Raw genomic sequence first — 6,000 nt, forward strand, 5'->3', positions numbered from 1 at the left:
AACAAAGAACATTTCTAATTTCCTTATACCATTCATCCCGTCTGTCTATTCTTCAGTTTAATGGCTGCTATCTGGAGGACAACTGAAACAATAGCACTGGATGAAAAAGCAATATCCTTGGTCTAATCCAAGACACAGACTTATTTCCCATAACTGAGAAGTGTAAAGGGTGCTTTTCAAAAGTTTTGGGCAGTCTTGGTTTTGCTCTTTGAGACTCCTGAACCCCTATCATCTCTTTCTTTCCAAATCTGTGCATTCTAGGGCATAAACACTCAAGCCAATTCTTGCCTTAGCTCATTTCTTTATTTTTATTTTTTTGTGGTAAAAAAAAAAAATAAAATAAATTTACCCTCTCAATTTTTTTTTTTTTTTTTTTTTTTTTTTTTTTTTTTTTTTTTGAGATGGATTTTCATTCTTTTCACCCAGGCTGGAGTGCAGTGGCACAATCTCGGCTCATTGCAACCTCTGCCTCCTGGGTTCAAGTGATTATCCTGCCTCGGCCTCCCAAGTAGCTGGGATTACAAGTGCCCACCACCATGCCCAGCTAATTTTTGCATTTTTAGTAGAGACGAGGTTTCGCCATATTGGCCAGGCTGGTCTTGAACTCCTGACCTCAGGTGATCCACCCGCCTCAACCTCCCAAAGTGCTGGGATTATAGGCGTGAGCCACTGCACCTGGCCTACCCTCTCAATTTTTAAGTGTACACTACAGTCTTGTTAACTATGTGCACATTGTTATATGACAGATCTTCAGAACATGCTCACCTCATATGTCTTAAACTCTATACCCATGGAATAATAACTTCCTATTTCCCTCACCCTATAGACTCTCAACTACCATTCTGCTTTCTGTTTCTATGAGTTTGTGTTAGATACCTCATTTGAGTAAAATCATGCAGTGTTGCAGCGTTTGCATTTTGTGATTGGCTTATTTCCCTTAGCATAATGTCCCAAAATTTCATCTATGTTGCAGTATATGACAGGATTTCATTCTTTTCAAAGGCTGCATAATCTTCCATTGTATGTGTATTAGGGTTCTCTAGAGGGACAGAACTAATAGGATAGATGTATATATAAAGGGGAGTTTATTAAGGAATATTAGCTCACACAATCACAAGGGCCCACAATAGGCCATCTGCAAGCTGAGGAGCAAGGAAGCCAGTCTGAGTCCCAAAGCTGAAGAACTTGGAGTCCGATGTTCAAGGGCAGGAAGCATCCAGCATAGGAAAAAGATGTAGGCTGGGAGGCTAAGCCAGTCTAATCTGTTCATGTTCTGCCTGCTTTTTATTCCGGCCATGCTGGCATCTGATTAGATTGTGCCCACCCAGATTAAGGGTGGATCTGCCTTTCCCAGTCAACTGACTCAAATGTTAATCTCCTTTGGCAACACCCTCACAGACACACCCAGGAACAATATTTTGCATCCTTCAGTCCAATAAAGTTGACACTCAGTATTAACCATCACAAATCCGTCCCTTGTCAACTTGAACCCATACACATCTCCTGAGATCATACATAATCTTCAAATAAATAAAAAAAAACATAATCTTCAAATAAAGACATAATTACACCTAACATAATACAACTGTCCTTTGGGCACCAATCCCCAACCCAAATGCTATTACATAAAATTAACAAAACTTAAATGCTCATATGAAGTCAATAAATCTTGTATCACATGATAAAGGAAAAAAGGGAATAAAAATGAAGAATATTTTCTTAGTACAAGTGTATACATGCACAAACATGTTTTTAACAAAAGAAGTACTCATGACAACTACAGTCATTTCTGTAGCTGGTCGCATGGTCATAGCTGGTATTGATGACTACCTTCTTCTACTACCCATTCCTTATTCCCTTTGCCTTCAGCAAGCACCTTAGCAGGTCATAGTTTTTTGCCTGGTAGAGTAACCCAAATCTTCATTCCTGAAGAGTCTGGGCCATTTGTAGTCCTGCCTGGATTGGGCTGTTGTAGTTTCCCATTGACCTGAGTCACAGGGCATGGTAATACTAAGAGACGCCCTGATGGATTTCCTGTATTTCATGCATACTCTTCCTTACTTCCATGGTGGAGTAGCAGACTGATTTCATCTTGATAGTCTGGGTCAATCACCCCAGCTAACACTGTAACTCTCTTCTTAGCCTGTTGGCTTAAAGGTAGGAGGAACCCAAAGTGTTCAGGGGGCAATCTTAATTTCCAGTTTAATGGAACTGTTGTGTCTCCTGCCGGCAGCATTCCTCCCTCTGGAACTAAGACTGCTAGGCTTGTAGAACATAATGTCACAGGAACAGAAAGCAACAATTTTGCTAGTGGGTCACTAGGGGTGATGATAAGTTGTGCCACTTCCACTTCCACCCCTTGGTTCCTGGACTCATGATCCTGGCTGTGGGAGAAACAGTACCATATATTGAACACTGATTCAGAGCACACACAGCCTTGCAAAGTATAGTCACCTAGTTGGTGTTGTAATTGTGACTTCAAAAGGCCATTCCACCATTCTGTCAATCCAGCTGATTCAGTATGATGGAGAACATGGTAAGACGAGTGAATTCAATGAGCATGAGCCCACTGCCGCAAGTCTTTAGCCGTAAAGTGAGTGCTTTGGTCAGAGGCAATGCTATGTGGAATACCATGATGGTGAATAAAGCATTACGTGAGTCCATGAATGGTAGTCTTGGCAGAAGCATTGCATGCAAGACAGGCAAACCCATATCTGGAATAAGTGTCTATTCCAGTGAGGAAAAATCTCTGCCCTTTCCATGATGGAAGAGGTCCAATATAATCAACCTGCCACCAGGTAGCTGGCTGATCACCCCGAGGAATGGTGCCATATCAAGGGCTCAGTGTTGGTCTCTGCTGCTGGCAATTGGGCACTCAGCAGTAGCTGTAGCCAAGTTAGCCTTGGTGAGTGGAAGTCCATGTTGCTGAGCCTATGTGTAACCTCCATCCCTACCACCATGGCCACTTTGTTCACGGGCCCATTGGACAATGACAGGGGTGGCTGGGGAAAGAGGCTGAGTATGTCCTCAGAACGGGTCATCGTATCCACTTATGAAAATCCTCCTCTGCTGAGGTCACCCATTGGTGAGCACTCACATGGGATACAAATATCTTCACAGTTTTTGACTACTCAGAGAAGTCATCCACATACCTCTTCCCCAAATTTCTTTATCACCAATTTTCCAATCATGCTTTTTCCAAGTCCCTGACCATCCAACCAAACCATTGGCTACAGTCCAATAATCAGTACATAATCGCATATCTGGCCATTTTTCCTTCCATGCAAAGTGCACAACCAGATGCACTGCTCAAAGTTATGCCCACTGGGAAGATTTTCCTTCACCACTGCCCTTCAGGAATGTCTTAGAAAAGGGCTGTACTGCTGCAGCTATCCACTTTCAGGTGGTGTCTGTGTATCATGCAGAACCATCTGTGAACCAAGCCCCAGTCTTCTCTTCCTCTGTCAACTGATCATAGGGAACTCCCCATAAGGCCATCAGTGCAGGCTAGGGGAAAGAAGGCAGGGTGGCAGAAGTGGAGACCATGGGCATTTGAGACACTTCTTCATGTAACTTACTGGTACCTTCAGGACCTGCGTGACCTTGATCACATATATACTACTTACATTTGATGATGGAATGCTGCTGTGCATACCCCCACTTTATGGCTAGACAGGTCAGAAAGCACCCAGTTCATGATAGGTAGTTCAGGTTGCATGGTGACTTGATGACCTATAGTCAAATGTTCAGTTTCCACCAAAGCCCAGTAACAGGCCAAGAGCTGCCTCTCAAAAGGAGAGAAGTTATCTGTAGAAGATGGCAGGGCCTTGCTCCAAAATCCTAGAGGTCTCCACTGTGATTCACCTATGGGGTCCTGCCAAAGGCTCCAAATAGCATCTCTATCTGCCACTGACATCTCAAGCACCATTGGATCTGCTAGGTCTTATGGTCCAAGTGGCAGAGCAGCTTGTACAGCAGCCTGGATCCGTTGCAGAACCTTCTCTGTTCTGGACCCCAATATAAACTGGCAGCCTTTTGGGTCACTGAATAAATGGACCAGAGTAACACACCCATGTGAGGAACGTGTTGCCTCCATAATCCAAATAGGCCCAGTAGGCATTGTGCCTCTTTCTTAGTTGCAGGAGGGACCAAATGCAGCAACTTATTCTTCACCTTAGAAGGAATATCTCAGCCAGGCGCCATGGCTCAAGCCTGTAATCCCAGCACTTTGGGAGGCCGAGACGGGCGGATCACGAGGTCAAGAGATCGAGACTATCCTGGCTAACACGGTGAAACCCCGTCTCTACTAAAAAATACAAAAAAAAAAAAAAAAAAAAAAAAAAACTAGCCGGGCGAGGTGGTGGGCGCCTGTAGTCCCAGCTACTCGGGAGGCTGAGGCAGGAGAATGGCATAAGCCCGGGAGGCGGAGCTTGCAGTGAGCTGAGATCCAGCCACTGCACTCCAGCCTGGGCAACAGAGCGAGACTCCGTCTCAAAAAAAAAAAAAAAAGGAATATCTTGACAGGCTTCACACCACTGAACCCCTAGAAATCTTACTGAGATAGAAGGTCCCTGAATTTTAGTCAGATTTATTTCCCATCCTCTGGCACACAAATGTCTCACCAATAAGGCCAGTGTGTTTGCTACTTCTCACTCACTGGATCCAATCAGCATAATGATATCAATGTAATGGACTAGTGTGATATCTTGTGGAAAAGAAAATCGATCAAAGTCTCTCCAAACAAGATTATGACACAAAGCCAGAGACTTGATATACCACTGAGGTAGGACACTAAAGGTATATTGCTGGCCCTGCCAACTGAAGGCAAATTGTTTCTCGTGGGCCTTATAGACAGGTATGGAGAAAAAGCATTTGCCAAATCAATGGCTGCATACCAGGTGCCAGGAGACATGTTAATTTGCTCAAGCAATGAAACCACATCTGGTATAGCAGCTGCAATTGGAGTCATGACTTGGTTAAGCTTACAATAATCCACTGTCATTCTCCAAGATCCATCTGTCCTCTGCACAAGTCAAATAAGAGAGTTAAACGAGGATGTGGTGGGAATCACCACTCCTGCATCTTTCAAGTCCTTGATGGTGAAACTAATCTCTACAGATTAGTTTCTAATCTGTGGAGCTCTAATGGCTTCCATTAGAATCCACAGATTCCATTTCTAATCTGTGGAGCTCTAATGGCTCTAATGGCAGCTCTAATGGCTTCCATTTGGCCTTTCCCACCATAATAGCCCTCACCCTACCAGTCAGGGAGCAAATGTGGGGGTTCTGCCAGCTGCTAAGTATGTCTATGCCAATTATGCATTCTGGCACTGGAGAAAAACCACAGGCTACATCTTTCTCCTATGTTGGATGCTTCCTGCCCTCAAACACTGGACTTCAGGTTCTTCAGTTTTAGGACTTGGACTAGCTCTCCTCGCTCCTCAGCTTGCAGACAGCCTATTGTGGGACCTTGTGATTATGTATGTAAAAAGTATAAATGTGAGTGTAGGTAAGTTAGGGGAAACTTCCAGAAGTATAAAATAAAACTTTCAAACCAACTGTAGATACCTTCTGGATCTTTGTGGTCAGAAAAAAGAAAAGAGAAAAAAAAGAGAGAAAAATCAAACCAGCTACAGATAAAAGTTAATAGATAAAGTTAAACATAGAAAAACATATTTCTATGTAAAGGAAGAATGAAAAAAAATAGAAAAATGAATTTCCAGTTCTGATATTACCTTGTTGATTTTCTGTCCAGATGATCTGTCCAATGTTGACAGTGGGGTGTTGGAGTCCCCATCTATTATTGTATTGTGGTCTCTCTTTAGCTCTAATACACTTTACATATCTGGGTGTTCTGGTGTTGCATGCATATATATTCACAATCTTCTTTCTGAATTGATCCCTTTATCATTATATAATGACCTTTGTCTCTGTTTTTTTACTTAAAGTGTATTTTGTCTGATAAAAGTATACCTATTCTCACGTGCTTTTGGTTTCCGTT

This window comes from Chlorocebus sabaeus, chromosome 20, assembly GCF_047675955.1.
Source record: "Chlorocebus sabaeus isolate Y175 chromosome 20, mChlSab1.0.hap1, whole genome shotgun sequence".
NCBI lineage: Eukaryota > Metazoa > Chordata > Mammalia > Primates > Cercopithecidae > Chlorocebus > Chlorocebus sabaeus.